The sequence below is a fragment of the Pipra filicauda genome, unplaced genomic scaffold, assembly GCF_003945595.2.
Source record: "Pipra filicauda isolate LSUMZ 115617 unplaced genomic scaffold, ASM394559v2 scaffold378_size695849_pilon, whole genome shotgun sequence".
NCBI classification, from domain to species: domain Eukaryota; kingdom Metazoa; phylum Chordata; class Aves; order Passeriformes; family Pipridae; genus Pipra; species Pipra filicauda.
In genome coordinates this window covers 130,852-149,902 of record NW_024104507.1, presented here as the reverse complement: position 1 = coordinate 149,902, position 19,051 = coordinate 130,852, and the positions used below count along the sequence as shown (strand labels likewise).

General features: G+C 39.9%; 1 long non-coding RNA gene across 11 annotated transcripts in view; it reads right to left on the bottom strand.

Annotated features, from left to right (window-relative positions):
• LOC113988355 overlaps positions 1–19,051 on the bottom strand; it is a 166,443-nt gene that overhangs the window by 52,122 nt on the left and 95,270 nt on the right. For 3 of the 11 annotated variants that reach the window (XR_005564861.1, XR_005564856.1, XR_005564858.1), the window contains exons 2-3: positions 14,732–18,576; positions 13,839–13,918 (exon numbers count right to left, since the gene is read on the bottom strand). This is a non-coding gene — a long non-coding RNA (uncharacterized LOC113988355). The other 8 variants (XR_005564859.1, XR_005564864.1, XR_003540876.2 and 5 more) reach the window with 6 other exon arrangements.

The following is a 19,051-nucleotide window of genomic DNA, read 5'->3' as shown; positions in this document are numbered from 1 at the left end:
AGAAAGGCATAAATATTTATGCAGAATAATGCTTAGGGAGGCACAGCATGACACAGGCATTTGTATCTACACGAGTTTGGGGCATACTCATCCCATAAAAGGCTACTGCTCATGAGAAACAAGAGGAGATTTAACCTCAGTGCTTCTTCAGATCTCCATTATCCAGGTGCTTCTTCCATTCGAAACCCACAGTTATTGGGAATGATTATACAGTTGTCACAGAATTTATTAAGCATACGGAGATATTAGTCATACACATAAAATACAGTGCCCTTTATTAAAAGAGGTTAGTGAGCAACTAAGTTTTGGAGATTTTTTATTTTTTAAGAAAGGTGCAATTGAAATGGCTGGTGCTTTTAGAATTCATGGCTCAGTTGTGATGCAGTCGTTCCAGCCAGGCCATAATGTTGAATGACATTTGCGTTAGAGAAGAGCTGGTACTGCAGTAATTGTCCATCCATATAGATTTTTACTGAATAAGTTCCATTTTAGTGTCTATATATATTGACCCCAACCATTTTAATTTTAAATGTTCTATCCAGAAGATTGCAAATGCTGATGATATTTAATCTGACATTTTAAAGACAAAAGGCACCCATGCTAGGGAGAAGTGATGGGTTAGAAGAATGACACCAGAGTGACACCAATTAGTCAAGGGTTGGGAAATAAGAGCTAGTTTGTAATGTACATGTGAAGAATAACAAAGATGCTTGTTACCTTCTGAGTGACCAGGCTGACTTTATAATATAGATTATACGTCTACATTATAAAGTCTGATCTAAGGCGTAAATCAGATGTTTTTGCCAATCTGATTTTTGTTTGAATTATAGCATGTCTCTAAGAAAGAAAAACCCCATCTTTATTCTTACTAAGTTCTGAAGTCCTTAAGAAATTCAGAAATGGCTGCCAATAATATGAAATGTGAAAGATATTATTTCTACTTCTCTGTCTCCCTCTCTCCCTTCCCCTCCTCACCTTAAATATATGGAAAACACACCATGTCAGCAAGAGTCTGCAGTTCTCTCAGGGGTATCAAAGGGGAGCTACCCCATCTGAGAAGGGGGAGTGGTGAGCATGATTTGGCTGGGAAGAAAACATCCTCTGTAGCATCATCAAATGATGAAAGCCGTGGGCCCTGGATTTTACCAGCCTTTGAATCTCCTGCTTTCAACCCTTTTGATGGAAAGACTTGGTATAATTGTGAACCCACAGGCACGTCCTTTTGAACCGTGGAGGCTGCAGACGACTTTCATGCTGCACAGGGTTTGCGTGACTTAAATTCACTACCAGGAATGTCTGGGGAGAGAAGGCTTGGGACTAGAGATAAAACTGGTACAAAGACACCATCTGGATAATAACTGTGTAGGGCTTCAAACCTCCAGAGTGGGCAGTAGTTAGAAGCATCTTACAACAGACCAGAATTTTTTTAATCACTTTCACCAAGTCCCTCGTGCAGCCTTACGATTAAAAAGTAGGTTATTATCCCTTTCAAAAGCATATCAGGGTAGCAGGTTACTTAGTAGATAGAGCAGGAATGGATAGAGCAGGAAAAAGTAGACATCCATCTCAAAGCTGCTCTACAGGTCTTAATGAATGTGAATGGAGACTTTGGTGACCTGGTAGAGTTGAGTTCTGAAGGTCAGCATACAAGCTACTAGGGGATCTTTCTGTTTTAATTCATGTGGATGTTTTGTAGATCTGATGTAGTGTTGAGGTTGGAAGCTGAAATATGTAAAAACAAATGGCATACAATCTAAAACCAGGCAGCAAGTGCTGTTTTCTAGGTCCACGCAGCTGTATTAGCTCTAGACTGCCTTCCTTGCTCCTAAACCATTTCAATGTCACTGTAAAGACCAACAGAAAGGTCTGACTTGCACTGTGATAAAACTGCATTAATCAAAGTTGTGTTTCATTACTTTAAACTAAACTTGGGGATTACTAGAAATAACTATAGCATTGCATTTTGTGCTGTGGAATTCACTGCATGCATTTGAAAAACTAGTGTGCTGATTACAAATATTAGAGAAAGCAGATGTAAATGCTACTTCATGACTTCCTTCAAGCCTCGATAGTGAAAAGCCAACAGTGAGTGCAAATAAATGCAACTAAAAACATGGGAGTCATATTTATCAAAAGAGTGAAGCCTCCAAAACTGGCATCAAAGCTGTCCCTGCTCAGTGGCTGCCCAATGTCAATGATTCAGCCCTCTGAACATAAAACACAGAGCAAGGAGGATTTAACAACTGGGCGCTGAAAGTACATGACAGGCAAAGGCCAGGGTGTCCCTGACCCAGATGAAGATGCACAACCATGTGGCCTAAAGCATTCCCCTCACAGTTCTATATGTTCCATTGATTAGACTAAAAAAACTAAGGTTTGTGATCATGACTTTTAAAATGTTTCAGACTTGAAACATTTTTATTTTAAGTGGCATACTACTGCAACTCTTCATTTTTGTGATACTTCGCCCAGTGTTGTTTGGACATCATACAGTTGTTTTGTTTTCTCAAAATATTTTTCAGAGATCCAGCTCAAAACCGCAAGATGATGTTCGGGTTCTTTTTTTTTCCTCTAGCATGTGGCAGTTATGATGAATCAGAGTTTATTCTGTGTTCTGTTGATCACCATAGTAACCTGCGCTCTCTGTATTCCATGAGAAACAAAAAGTTATTTATTTGACAGGGATGGATTTCTGGGAAGCACTGGTTTATGAACACCAGCAAAATATTTTAATGGGACTTATTTGCTTCTCAGGTTGTTACATGTACCAGTAATTTGCTCTTCATCGGTCATGAAGACCTCACAAGAAGAAATCAATTGTAGTCAAAAGGTGTTATTAGGATTACAGCTATTTTCTACTCTCAGCAGTTGTTACATAAACCTGGACAGTGCCCTACTCAGTCCAGACAGTTTACATATATGCAAAGCACAGTAAAGGTGCTTCACTAGCTATTGGGCTTCTTTTGTATTCTCAGGAACAAAAAGGATTCCTAAACTGCAAAAAAAAGTTAGCAATTGATTGTTGTTACTTAATGAAATCATTGCTGTTTTGTATCAGAACAGGTCTATTCTTTTCAAGCCCAAAGGGTGAGATTGCCCATCAGTTTTTAATAGTTCCTTTGATGGTGCAAATTGATTTATTTTATGAAATTACTTACTTTCAGTGTGTTAATTGATCTTCCTGACTGGTTACTCTTAGCAGGGATCAATCCATTGATCTGCCTCATAAATGACCCCACAAAATGCAGACAATGGCACAGGGGCAGTAACTGGTGTCCAGTGTGGTGCAGAAGAAGCTGAAGAGCTCTTTCTTCCCAGTCCCTTGCTCTGTGGGACTCAGCCATCGGATCTGCCTTCTTATTGAAACTTTCCTTAAGCAAATTTTAGTCTTAGGGAAAAGCTGTAGGGAAACCAGGGTGACTGCCCGTGCAGGTTTTCCTTTATGAAGAGAGTTCCTGCACTTTCAGTACCCTGTGGAAACACACCATGTTATGACATCATCTCAGAAAGGTTTTTAAAGAAATCCATCAGAAAAAGATGTGGTCATTACATTTCCAATCTCTACCTGCAATGAATGCTTCATTATTGAACATCATTATTATATAGCTATAAACCATTTAATTTTTTCCTACCTTTACAATTTACCTAAACCGCAATTAAAACCACACATTTTTGAATCTCCAGTCCCTCATGCATTCATATATTACACCTCTATTTTCTTAAACTTTTTGTCATTCTGCAGTGAACCATAGTTTACAATATAGACAAATTTAAAGCTTGAATTTCATCAGCCCTGTAGGGATTGTTTCACCCAGAAGACTGAATTTATTTCTTCTGACTCAGGAAGAATTTTAATATGAACTCTGAGATGTTAAATGTAACAAAAAAATAATGGAAAATACAGCTAATAATTCAGAATTTTTATTTTATTGGAACCACAGTTCTAGCATTTAACACACTTATTTTACATCCTGTAGAAGCAGATGCAATCAATACCAAGCACCAAGCAGAACGTGTATATCAATTGCACAAAACCCTCTTTCATACTCATGTTATCAAGAAGGTTTTCTAAGCTCTATTCTTAGGAACACCATTTGGAGGATGTGCATGTGTGTGTGTAAAATGAACTGTTATTATGACTTCATCTGTGTGTGTGTTGGCACTGCAGGCAGTTCTGCTGAAGTAATAACTTGGTTGTATCCAGAAGGAGAAAATCGGATCACCAGACCATTATTCAGAAGGAATTGCTGAGTAAGTGCATTGTGTTTTTTTCTTTCCTGCCAAGAGATTAAATACCATACCTGGATATTATTTCATAGGTACCACACTCAGAGTACTTATGAGGCAGATAAGGGAAGACTGGTAGCACAAGCAAAAATCAGAGGCATTAGGAGTTAGGAAATGTTAACTGTGATAGATTCATTTTCTACCATAATGAGCTCACTGGGAATGCAGTGGGTTTGCTCTACAAAATAGTTAATTAAAATTTTAGCAATGCTTTTTATTTCTAAAACCTGCAGAAGACAGGGGCCTGGTTATGGTGTGCTTGATGGTTTAACTGTGGAGATTAGGTTCACATTTTTCAGTGGCTTTATAGCAAGCTAATACTGGATCAACTCCATTCTAAATGATCAAAGATACCTAAGTCTCTTTTTCAGATTTATTTAAGGCAAGTCTATATAGGCAGGGGAACAAAGAGAGAGGCTTTCCCTGGGTGCACTCTGAGGTGGCCAACACAAACCAGTTCTGAACAAGAGCAACATAACTCAGTTTAAACTACTAAGCCCAGCTGAGCTTTCCCAACAGTCAGGATCAGCCCAAATGCTTTTGCCCAAGTGTAGGATCACAAGAGTCTTGACTAACTTAGAGCACAAACAGGTAAAATTTGCATTGTCCTTGCAGCTTTATCTGCAAAACGGGACTACAAACATCTAGCTTTAGCAAAGATGTGATACATTTAAGTAATGTAATGTTGGATATATTGGATACAATAAGATCTTGGATGGGAAACTTCATAGATGCAAAGCATTAGATCATTAAAGCCCACAGTTTATGCTTTCACATCCTGATCAATGTATGCCTGTATCTTTTTCCCAGAAAATAAAATAATTATTTCTGAGGTAATGGTGAACAGGTGGTAGAGAACTTACATATATGAGTTGTACATAATTTATTCATCAAAGAATATTTCATTTCCTTTACAAATATCATCAGTAGAGAACACTGGTGACAGATACCACACACAATCCACCTTTTGTTATTTCCATAGAGCCACAACACACAGGTCACACACACCAAATAGAAAACTTTAGCTCAAGAAAATAAATACAATTGTAGAATGGATTTGCTTGCACAGATACATAGAAGTTTTCCAATAAAGCAAGAAGGCACTATTGATTCTGATATACCCACCCCCAAAAATACAGGCTTTGCAGAGTCAATACTATCTTGATTTAGGTTTTAACCCAATCCAAAAGTCTCAGACTCGGCTCCGTCCACTTATTGATTTGTCTGGCATGCTGGGTTGTTTTTTTTCCCAGAAATGCTTTTCTGCTCTCAAATTTTAGCTAGCTCTCCCAAAAGAATGTCACAAAGAGCAATTCTGTTCCTTACAACTGAGCTATTGACTGTCGTAAAAAAAAGGAAAGACAGAAGTCATGTCAGCTTAGCTTCTCACAGGACCTTACAGTGCTCCCTCATTCAAAAACACTTATGTAATCAACAAGCAATGAGTAATGAGCTGCAAAATATCAGCAGCCCTTAATTTTCTATCAGGTATGATAAAAACTTTATAAAGCTGTGCTATTCTTGAGGAATAAAAGACCTTATAACTACCACCAACACATCAGTTCTTTGATATTTTGCCACAATGCCTCCTTTTTTTTAAAATATTTTTTTCTCTTCTGCTACCTGACATCTAAATGCCTATAATTTTAGACATCAAGACCACATGCCAGAAAAAAAAATCCACAGAAAGAGAGCTGAAAGATATTATTTTTTCCATTTGTAGACAGTAGTTTCACCTGATGTGCAACTTCAACACCTTCTTCATCTTTTTAAGGGGAAGGAGGGGGGTGAGATGAAGGAGCACAAAAAGACAGGACAGCTTCTTTAATAAGCCTTAACAATTTTGCTTTTATTAAATTTGTGCAGAGAAATTGAAAACCTTTAGGTAGGGGCAAAAAAAGCCCTGATGATGAATCATAGAGGAAACCAAGAGAGGAAATAAAGCCATGCTTAGAAGAGATTAAACAAGCCATAAAGTTTTTAATAAAAGTAGGATATAGGAAATAGAAGGAGACATAAGTGGTTGATTGAGGTGCAAATGTATGTGTGGGTGGGAGGAAAGTGAAGGGTGAATTTGTCTGGGGAGTAAATCCATTTAGGTCATTATAGTTCAATATGGCCATGATCCAGAAAAAGGCTTGAGCATATGTTTGGTGTTAATATGTGAGTCACTCGCTCAACATCTGAGCTCTGCTGACTTGCTCAGGCTCAGGTTTATGTGATTTCATCAGAATTCTCTCTTGAACTATATCAGCCCACCTTAAAGCCCAGAAGCCAACAAACTGAAAGATTGAGGTGGCTTTGGATTGGGTATCTTCTTGAAGGACCCATTTCTGAACACAGAAAAGTGCACACTCTGCTTTCCATTATGGCATGAGCTTAAACACGGAAACACACACAGAGGCTGAAGTAGAAGAATGTCAGTGGCAACCAGAGGGGGTGGATCAGGGGACTGTGCAAGCCTTTAATTGCTGGAAGACTGTGCTAAAATGTTACAAGAGATGGCACATGATAATCAGATTTAGCTGGGCCAAAATTACTCTGCACTTAATACTTATTTGTGTGATTCCATCAGTGGTGCCTGTGCTCACAGGCTGCAGGGTCACAGTGGAGAAGGACCAGCCCAGGACCACCAGTTGTGCCACAAACATGCCCAAGGACAGGGCAGAGCACAAGTGGGGGTCTCCAAAGTGCCTCTGTGAACATTCTTTTTGTTGCAGTCATTAACTGCTGATAACAAGAAATGGATTTTTTGATGGTTCTTTCTACCCCGAGTTTTGATGGGATTTCTGGCCAGGGCAGAGAAATTATTCTAGAAGAAATCTGATTAAGTCCATTGTTCTGAACCACTAATGTGGGCTCATTACCTTGTGAAAAGACCACAAGTTTAAATCTCACATATTTTCCCCCCATCTTCTCATCTCTAGCAGTCAATTCTTCCTCTCTAAGTTCCAATCTTACATTTTCTAAGGTAGAAAAAAATACCATACTGCCTTTTCAGAAATGAACAAAGTAGAAAAGATTAGATACACCCAATACATGTCAGAGTCAGTAGGTACCATATTTATTTTTCTTAACTTTGTTTCCTGAGAAATGGGAATAGAAAAATCACAGCTTTCATTGAACAATAAAGTTAATTTCTAGTTCTCAAGGTTTCACAGAAAGGCATTAAAACATAAGTCTTGCAATGTCACCACAAATATCACTTTGACTTCTTGAATTTTCCTCACTTTTGAGCTGGCTCTCTGAGGATGCAACTATTCACTTATACAAGCAAGTTGCAGTATAGAAGGACCTGTTTATCTAATATGTCACTGAGTCCTTTTTCTCCTAGGAAGTTGTGATGATGCACAAGAGCAAACTATACTAATAAAAGAGGTATTTTTTAAATTGCTGTGTCTTATTAATAAGCTAATAGCTAAAAAGTTTCTTTGAAAAAATTCAGAAGTTGAAATTAAAAACTGTGTCTCTTTCAGCATTTTTATGTTTCATTTATTGGCACACTCTCAATCAGCAAGATGAGGTGGTTGATAATTATTCAGGGTTGCCAATTAACCTACTTAGCAGGTCACACAGGTAACTGGCATAGATTGTGTCAAATCTCATTATTGGGATAATAATTTAATCAGCCAGTGCATTGACTGAAGGCCAGAGAATCTGGAGAATAAATTAAACAGGAAAATAAAATCAGTACCTAGACAGACATTATATTTAATACATGAAAACAGTTTATCCCACAAGCATACCACTCACTAGTATAAAGCATACCACTCACTAGTAGAAACCCAGTAAAGTCTGGGGTGGGGGTTTTCAATCACAGTAGCCAGCATGAGTACAAAAAAATGTTAAATGTTGCCTTGCTTCTATGGATATGATAGTTTAACAAATGAAGAAGCTGTGAGCATGAGTGTTATTCTTTAGCATTTAAAGAGACAAGCAATGCAATTGCCTTTAGTGCAGCATTACAGACCAGACCTTCCCTGGCACATCTGCTCTGTGATCTATGTGGAACAATCCTGGCCTCTCCTTTCCCATATATCCCAGCCTTTTTCAGTTCTTTGTGCCTGGCAATGACAAAGGAATGTCAAGTAAGAAAGTCATGTAATAGATAAAATGATATTGCTGGATCTCTCAAGGACAGGAGAGAAGAAAAATTACAATAAGTGCAATTTTCAGTCACAGAGTCGGTGAGAAAGCTGCACTTTCTCTACACAATAATACTCTGCATTTACAAGGTGACTGAGTAAATAGGAGATAGGAAGTGTAGAGTCTGTCTGGAAGTAGAAAAACATTTTGTGGGCAGATTGGAGAAAGACCTACTGGAAGGAACAATAACATGTATAAAAAAGGGTTTGATACATATAGGTTACATGTGAGTTTAAAGCAGATACATACTTGTATCTTCTTCAAAGACATGTACAAACTTGACTAGTAATTATCAGTTTTAATATTCAAAACATAGACTGAAGAAAAAATACCACTACTAGTTAGTCCTGAATGTGTGAGGTGTAAGGAGCTCCACAGAACTGACAAAAGTACACGCAAGACTCCAGAAAAGATGACAATGTGGTGATCCTGCCCTTGTGTTCATGGTCTATTCAGTGGTTTACTGTCTACAAGAACAAGAGGGCTATAAAAGAAGCCATCACTCCTCTGAGCAGTGGATCATTCAGTTTAAACATATCTCATAGATGTTATAGCCAAGAATTACAGCACATTGTGAGCTGCTCCAGGACTTGCAATTTATTTGCTCGGTAGGGGAAAAAAAGTGACTTTGATCTCAGCTCATGATAGGCCTGTAAAATGAAAAACAGCCAGCATGCAAAAATAGCCAGTGTGCCAGGAGTGAATGCTGATCTCCTAACTACATTTGTTTTGGTTTGTTTTTTTAATATAACAATGAGCAAAACCACATGCTTAAGTTACTAGGTGTGACCTAGACCCCTCACTTATGTTGTCAAATATATTATTTTGAATCATAAAGCATCTTGCCCTTGGAGCAGTGTATATTATAGCAGAAAAACTGAGCATATCTATCCCAGTTCTGGAATTACAGAAACAACATGCAGCTCTGAAGTGTCTATTTAACTAATCAATAACTTCCTAGAATTTTTTTTTTTTTTGAAGACTAAAGTAGGATAGCACCATCCATGGATGCTACCCACTAGTTCAGGAGTGTCAGATAACAGAACCTGCCTGCAGGGGAAAAATCACTTTCATGTAATTAGTAGAAAATTTAACATTGATGAGTTAAACTTCCTCATTAAAACTTCCCTTGATAAAAAAGCAACAAGCCTAAAGATAAGAGCTTTACTTATTTATTTATTTTAACATAAAGCAAGAGCTCAAAAGTACTGGATAAATTCAGTGTAAGGGCCTCTCAGGATATGTCAGCAGTTACAAAAGGCCCACAGCTCCCAGTCTGCTTTTCTGATTCTTGTGAATATTTCCAGTGTTCTCAGCTCACTACCATTTTTTATATATTAGGTACTAAAGTTATGAATGGCTAATCAAATTACATGAGCCAAGATCACAGTAAAGAGTGACGGTAGATTAAGAAACTCCATTAGAATACTGAATATTACACCACCTAGCTATCTAGAAAAATCAGATTTTAGAAATGCTTTGATAAGGCAAAACATTATTGACTCAACTCCATGATGGTCCAGAGAGCCAGCATTTCAGAGGTTAGCTTAGGACAGTAATATAGCCTAGGCAGCACGATTCCATAGTGTGAAGGCAGGATATATTCTAAGCAGGGTTTCAAGTCCAGATGGAGATAAGCCCAAGAGCACATAACAATATGGATCCACAAGTGCACACTCTGCTGTAGCTGTGAGGGACTTGCAGAGACTGAACATACACAAACTGCATCTTCTTCAAAGATAGACTGTTCTGCATGAGAGGTTCCCTGAGTGATCTCTGGGAAAAGGATCAATGAGAAACTTTTGGCTTCCCTTGCATTTATTATATTTTCCACTAAAAAAAAAAAAGTTTTCTATTGTTCTCTTATTTATAATTCACAGTCTGTAATTTTCATGAAAGTAATCCCATTATACTGTTGTCTTAGTACCATTTTACCACTTTTTGTTTTAAAAGAATGTTTTCCAACTACACCATTATTACTTCAATTGACAACAATCACACGTGTATTTGCTAACTACAAATATCATGAGAAGAATTACTGGCTGATATTAAAGAAACATAATACAGTGTGATAGCATTTTGGACAGATCCAGACAGGCTAAAATGTTACTCAACACCTCCTCCCAGTAGTGTGCAGGCTTGAATACTCCTGGTCAGCGCTAACCTTTCTCATTCCTCTCCTTGCCAGACTAACCCTGACTCAGTGCCCATTCACCTACAGAGGTGATGTTAATTTGCTGACACACTTGCAACAAACTGAACCACACACCCCTCAGAAAGTTCGGGTAGGGAACAGCTTCTTCTCCTTCTGGTGAAAATGCTGACTGCTCACAGCTGCTGATTTCCACTGAGAAGAAAACAGCAAGCAGGCTTTAATCAGAAGAGGGGGAGACAAGGGAAAAGACAGGCTCTGAGCCTCCCAGGGTTAGAGCAACTCCTCCCCAAGGCAGGCACTGCGATGCTTCCCGGGGTCTGCCCCTGCCACCCCCCAAAATAGAGCTAAACCTGCTGCAGTGTGGCTGCTTTGCCCTGTTCCCCCTCCCTTCCCTCACTTCACTCCCTCTTCACACAGTGCTGTCTCAGGGGGCAGATCAGCTACAACCTACTGGCACCCTTATCTGAGCATCTACCCAGATGCCAGGGCTGGCAGAGCAAAGGGCAGACTGTTTTTTTTTTTAATCTCATCACAATTGCCTGTTTCTCTGGACAGCAAAAATGGTATTAAATCACTGCAAGCTGTGAAGAGCCTGGACCACTCTATCCCACTCCCTAGGCAAGCATTTTATCTCAGGTTGTATTTTTTACAGATAGATACTATATATTAGACTTAACACAGAGCACAGTAATCCCTCTTCAAGCCCTGGTGAGAAGAGCAGTGTTGGAAACTTGGTCTAGGACGCAAATTAGTCCCATATAACTTTCCATGCTGAAGGTGTCACTGGCTGCCTGCGTCTGTGCTGGGCTGTGCTGGCTCAGGAAGCGACAAGTCTTTTGGTCCAGGGCTGCAGAACATGGCTGATTTTTTGTTTGCCTCTCTGGCTTTCCCACTGCTCACAGAAGAAAGATTTTATCCCTCAGTAAATGCACAGTTGAACTAATACATTGTCAGGGATTCACTGCAAAAGGACAGTTTACTTCTCAAGATAATGCTAAAGATTCACAAGTGTAAAAGCCTGAAAGAAAATGTAGAACATTTTAAACATAATGCAGTGAATAACCACCAACTTTCCATAATAATCATCATTCAGTGAACTTATTAATAGAATAAAAGCAATATTGAAGCAAATACATGACCTCTGACACAAAAAATGGGTTGCATTTCATATTACTTTACTTAACTGCCCCTTCCTTCTCCCACCAAACAGAAGCTTTATTGACAAAATGTGCTCTGGCAATTTAGTCTGTAGACTTAAAGAATGTGCAGCTCTGGGAAAAACTGAATTATGGGTTCTATTTGCGAGATGAAGAATGGCATGTAATAACTTAATGAACTGGAAGTTTATTAGTTGTAAAAGAGAGAATTAATGGAATGCGTTGTCTATCAATCTTTTTTTTTTAACTCAGAAATATTCAGGTGGGTAAGCGCCACATCCATTATGCATTTATTATCTTACTAATACCAGTGTGTGCTAGAATCTCAGCAAGCTACAAAAATATGTCTCAGCTTCTAATTTAATGTGGATTTTATCAGTCAGTTTTAGAGGCTCTCTTCTAAACCCAGCTCTTTAAAATATCTACTCAGATATTTGGCCGGCAAAAAATTCACTTGAACACAAGAGGTACCTGCTCCCATCATCCAAAGGTGCAGCCTCTGCTCCCTGTCCAGACTGCATTCATCAAAACTGGGCAGTGAAAGGAATTCACACACAGTCACAGTGACAGCTGCATTTCAATAGCTATTTATTGCTCTAGAGACACATCAGTACAAAAGGACAGTGAGATAACAATTTTAACAAGAAACATGTAGAGAAACCAGTCTAATATAAAATGGAAGAATCAAATCCTTGGCTATTAAAGAAATCTTCTCCACTTTGTAAAGTACAGGGATTCGCTTCAGCTGCACTTTCACATGGACTTATTTATTTATTTTGTACAATTTAATGATTTACCTCAAAATAGTTTGGACCATGATACTTATGGGTGAATATGCGCAATGATGACAATAATAAAGTCATTTAAAATCTATTACAATGCTTCTCCCAGTCTCTGCTGGTATTGTGTCTTAAAAACACAAGGTAACAAATAGAATTTAGCCCTAAATAAATACATAAAACATATGTGCAAGAAACAAAAAATGACTGAGAGTAGCAAATTCAAAGTTCAAGTCAATGTATATGAAGGTATATGTAGAACAAAGCAGTCAGGTTCTAATCTATTACCCCCAATATTTCATGTGCTGCATAGATCCTCAGTTAATTACAACTTTGACCCTGCAAAGGATCAATCTGTTTGCTTTGATTTTCTTTTCCAGAAATAAAAATAAGCAAGGAAAGAAAATCTGCATTAATTTATCCCTCTAATAGGGTCCTATGGGTGGCTTTTTTTGGTTTACTGTTTTTATTTTTCACATGGGCAGTCTAGCAGCAGAAATGTTACATACATTAGGCTGTTTAGAAGAACAGTCATAGCCATTCCACTTAGCCAGGTATTAGCATACTATTGACATATTAGACCAATTTAATGCATTTTTTTTCCTCAACCATTTACGTTTCATCTCAGAGGTCCAATAAAATGGGATTTTGAACTATCTGTGCTGAGCACAATCAAAGGGCCAGTAATCCAATAATTTGATTTTCTTGCTGAAGAGAACAGAAGAGAGGGAAAGCCATCTTTCCCTTGCTCCAGCAAGTGAGCTACAGGCCTGCAATAGGCTTTAAGCTTCCTGTGTAAAACATACCCTAAGGGCAACAGAAGGCCACTTAAATACAGCTTGGAGGGCATAAGTGGAACATGGCTGTGGCATGTTGGCTTTCTGCCCAGGACTAAATTCCAACCATTAGCATCAAACTCTCATCCTGAAGCTCTCAAACTGAAATTAAATGCCATCTATCAAATGAATAAACAATAATAAATTAAAGTAGCAGAAGTAAATTAAAAAAAATAAATTGCAGTATTTTTTACTGTGGATCATCTCTTCTGGATTGCTGTTCTGGACTGCACCCCTCAGATTATCTTTCAGCCTATTTTTTCACTACTGGATTTTTGCACACGCAAAAAAGCCCTTGAAACACAAATTGAATTTATTCATGGCCTATGTTACTTGTTACTGAAAATATAGTTTTAAATAGTGCTTGCTTTTCCCGTGCAAATAATTTTGTTTACTTCTGCTAGTCATTGGTTGAGTCTAAATGACTTGTATCTAAACAAGAATACAGACAACAACAATTAAGCATGCAAAAATGTACCTTTAGATGCCTCAGGTGGAGCTGCACATTTTGGTTTAGGCTGTCAAGGAAAATTTCAGCAGGCTTCAGAATTTGGAGAGCTGTGAATTTAAAATGAATTAGTCCTTTAAAAGTGCTCAAAGGAAAAGCAAGCTGTATTCTGGGATAGATTCTAAAATGGGGATTTTTAGTAAGCAGAATTTAATTACCTAACAAATTTTGCCACAAAGTCCTGGCTAAACCTTCAATTTTTGTGAAGAAGAAAAAAAAACCCCAACAACCAATTCAGGGAAACTATTATGCTTTATCTGAATCACAGCTATTATAGCAATAAATTCAGCCTTGTGCTGCAATGGGACAGTATGAAAAAGGAGAGCAAAGGGAAATATCTCACTTAATATTAGTCTCATTTCCCAAAACAAGTTGACTCTTCCCAGGAACTTCTCCCCAAAACTTCCTCAGGGTATGAAATAATTGGCTATTAACCAGTGTGTTCTTGACCCAAAGAATGGAGCAGAAAACATGTAAGACTTGTCTGGATTACAAGGAGAAATAAAAGAGGAAAGTAGAGTAAATACATACTGACTGAGCCCATGGTTCTCTGCATTTTGCTAGTTGGAACTCAGAGGGTTTTACCTGCATTTGTACCAGGGGAAAAGACCTGAGAAAAAGAGCAGGCAGAAAAGGGGGAAGGGAAAACAGAATGGCACCACCTTTTTTTCCTTTTCAGATTTATTTTTGCCCTGCCTGCTTGCCCTGCAATCAGCGTGGGGCTGTGAAAAAGAAAGACTGCCACATCCACAGCATCGTATTGCCAGCATAGAGGGCATCTTGTCTCAACCCAGGGCAAAAGAGAAGTTACAGAAAAAGTGTCTGCAAACTAAGGAAAAAAAAAAAAAAAGACAAACTCTTACTTATCACAAATCCTGTGAAAAGTCTTCTCAACAAGTGATAGTTTCTTTTTTATCCTCTCGTAAATGTGATCACCTGTGACCTCCCAAAACCCCGAGGGCTGCCCCAGCACCCCGAGCAGCCACGGGAGGAATGGCTGAGGATGTCGGCACACAGAGGCAGTTCCCATGCCCTGCAACGGTGAAAACAAGTTGTTAGTATGCAGCAGGCAGTGCTGAGGGCTGAGCCTGCTGCTAATGAGCGCTGTGCAGAGGGCTCAGGTCACAGTTTTGCTAAATTCTGTGCACTTGGTACACCTGTGAAACGCCACACCAACAGGCAGCTGGGCTCACACAAGTGCAGGGCAGCCTAACCAGGGTGCTGGGGCAGGTGTGTGAGCCACTGGTGAGATGTCTGCCCCTCGATGTCGAGTGGTTCATTGGAGCTGGAAAGTGCTGTGCAAGTAAAGAAATCCTTCTGGGGCTGGTTGACCTCCCCTGCACCTGCCTGCTGCTGGAACAGGGTGCAAAGTCTAAATGCTGACTCACAGTGGTTCATAATGGTCCCCAGTGTCTGTACACTACAGGGGACAAACAGAAGGCAGCAAAGGTGCTGGGATGGGCTATGATCTTGCTGGCACCACAGACACGTGATGCACTAGCTTGGTAGGATCAGGAGGGGGGTGGTCAGCTGCCATGGAGGGCTGCTATGGATGGATCCAGCTCTTCAGGGAGGACAGGCCAGGACATCAAGGAGGGAGAGCTGCCCTTTATGTGAGAGAGCAACTGGGACACCTGGAGCTGTCTGTGCCTTGGGACAGGTGACAAGACAGTTGGCAGCATATGGGTCAGGACCAGAGGGCAGCCCATGCTGGGTGACATTATGGTGGGTGTCTGCTACAGGCCATCTGATAAGGAAGAAGTAGATGAGGCAAATTACTGGAAGCAGTCTCATGCTCAAAGGCCATCAAGGATCAGAGCACTGAAGGAACACTGAGTGCTGCTAATGAAGTAGCAGAACACACACACACCTCAATACACTCCATCTGCCTTAAACAGTGCTTTTCATCCTCTGCATTAGCATTCTGCTGGTCAGAGGATGGTGAGTTCTACCTGTACAGCACAGACCTCCTCAGCAGTCCCCATGTTTCCTCGCTGTCTTACACCCCACCAGAATGTTCTGCAGCAGAAAGAAAGGTTCTGTCCTCTCCAGCCTTACCCTGCTGATCGCTGTTTGATGCCCTGGAAGCGTAACACATGTAAACACGATGTGCTGGCTGCAAATTTTGAGAACACATCTCCTTCCACTTGGGCAAAAAGGAGGTTGTTTGTGCAGGAAGTGTGTGTATGTACACCTGCTTTAAAAAAAGCTCCCCCACATTTCCAGGTTAGATTTCACTCTATTTCAAAAGCCTTCACCTGCCATATATCCCAAAGTGTCTGAATAGAATGAAAGGCGATTGGAAAAACTTTACAGATTTCAGTAAAATGAAAAATTACTGTAACAGGTGTTCCAGCAGTTTACATAATGCCTGAGTTCTCACCTTTATTGAGGCCCTTCAAGATAGAGGTAAGGGGTACTCAGCTGTAAGACAATAAATTTTCATTGGTGATGAAAGACAAGGCTGAAGCTTAATGGGAAAGAATAGTATCCCCAACACAGTGCTTCCTCATTCTTACATCTGTGTGGCAGGAATTTCTCTGCCTTTGTTGCAGTCGGAGTCCCCTATATCACAGACTTATGGCAGTGGGAGCCAGTTTTGCCTCAGTTTTACATACTCATATAGTGGTAGAAAGATCAGACAGCAAACAGAAAGTCCTGTGGTATATTCTAGAAATGTGGGACCATTTCTAGAGAATCTGAGGGATGAATTTTAATATATTTTAATATTGGGAGGAGTCTATAACTTCAAACACAAATTAGGAACCTTAATATTCTTTAAACTCCATGGTAAACTCTTCAGATTCAGTGAGTGCCTCGGGATCTTGCCTCACTACATTCTTATGCACACCTCCATGATATCAGTGCTTTGCTTATTGCACATTTCAGTAACTTTAAATACATGATGAATTCTCTCATGCTGCAAATTTATCTTCATTGAGCTATCTTTTGATCTTGGGCATTAACTCTGATCAGTACTAAGGCAGAGACAGTCTATCCAATTAGCAGGTGACAGCCTCAGAAGCTCAGGACAGAGCACCTCTGTTGCACTGCCTTCCAGGAGGTTTGACCTCAACAAGCATTACATGAACCTGGCCATGGTATTTGTCTGCCTACCTCAGCTCCTCTGCTCAGACAGCACTTTGCCTGTGAGCAAAGTAATATACTACTTTCAGGAGGTGCCAAAAAAGGATGGCTTTGGGTCCCTAACTTGCTAAGCTCTGTTAATACAGCTTTGTTCTGACACTAAGCAATTACATAAAGCATCTTGACTTGCTCTGTATAAAAGCAACTCATCATCAGATGCTCCCTTGTATGGAATCCAAACAACTTGTTTTCTAACGTCAGCAAAACCAAGTCTATCTTTCAAAGGAGATTGGTTTTGTGCTCTCTGTAGGCTGTTTAGAGACTGATGGCATCAAGGAATCTCTGTTTCACACAACAGTTACAATTGAGGCAGTGACCATCTTGTTCTGTGTTTTCCATTATCCAGAGCAAGGGGCTTCTGAGCCGTAGTCAAGGTTCCTTGGCACTGCACAGATACCAGCAGTAGTACTGGGTTCAGTGTCAAATAAGCCTGGACTTTGTTTTGCCAGCAGTTTCAAAGCCACAGGGGGAATCCATGACACAGCTTCCATTAGACAACACTAGTTAATTGTGAACCCCTTCACCTCCCTGCTTTGTACCTCCAGTTAATCTGTTTGTATCTGCATATGTCAACTGATGCCTGTTTGATTTTACATTGCAAAACCCCAAAGCCATGAAAGCAAGAATGCCAAGACTTGAGAATGTGCTGTAAGCCGGATGAAATCAGTCACTTTCCAGATGTTCCTGGATGCCTGAGGATGTGTGAAATGGGGCTGTGTTGAAGAACTCTTCCATGACAGCAGGTGTGAAATGCCTAAGTGTGAATGAAACACAGCCAGAATGGAAAAGTAAAACTCCAAGATCTAGTAATGGTCCCAATAATTTCTGAAGCTAAGCCTGACTAACTGTGTGACTGTATTCCTTCAGCACCTCAAGCAGGTCATTAGCCCTGAAACCGATGTGTGATCATGTAAACAGAGCACTAGAACACCAAGAGAAACACAGGGACAGGTGTTCTTACAGTGGCTCCTGCTTGCTTGCGTTTGCCCAGTTGAGAATCACCACACTGGCTTCAGGGGTCTGCAACAGGAGAGTGCATGGGTCTTAATCATAGCAGAAGACTGGCTCACACTGCCTCTAGGGACAGAGGGGCAGAGCTACAGAAGTGTTGGTATCTCTTGCTTTTCAGTAACCAATATACGGAAAAGAGAGAACAAGCTGGGGCTGCCCTTCTGCCATAAGCTGCAGAGAGCCTCAATCCACTCCAAGAAACAAAGCAAACTGCAGCATGCACTTGTTCATAAACACCAGGAGATATCACCTCACCTCAGCATCACACCAGGACAATTAGTTTCAGCACTGTTTTACATGGTCGTGGCTTCCAGTTCCAACATTTGATTACTTCTGATCACCCCAGGATCCCCAAAACATGCTCTAAAAATTCAGTTTACCCCATTTTTCTTTTGCATTCCCACAGCAGTCCCTCCTCCGTGCTTCTTTCACTTTGAATACTTTTTTTTATTTGTAACATGACTGATTGGAAGTCTATCTTGTCAGTCTCTGTCCAGTCTTGCTTTTTCCAGGTCTTTTACATTCAGTACAACAGATCTAAAACCTAGAGCTGAGATCACAAGAACAGAAAAAAAGGATCAAGAAGAAAATCCTCCAATCCATCGAGAACATCACTCTTTCATGACTGAAGTCCGTTCTACAGCAACAGTAAAGTCACAGAAAAATGCTTTAATCTAACATGGAGCAAGGAACACCATCAGAATGAGAAAAACCATATTATCACTGCTGAAATTACAGTGCCTTTCTTGAACTTGCTCAAACCACCACCTGCCTGGATTATTGCTAAAGGTTAAGGGAGCTTTCTGAAGGGATATGGGGGAAAGGGCTGGAGGTGAATGTAACACAAGGAAACCTGGAATGGGGAGGAGGACTAAAAATACAACTTTACTCCTCTGCAAAATCAGTTCAACTAAAATTGAGTAAAAGAACAAGATGATGTCTCCCTCCTACAACACATTCCATTCTTCATGTATATTGACACCGAAGGGTAAGCATGATAAATAGCTCTATTTTCAGCCACACAA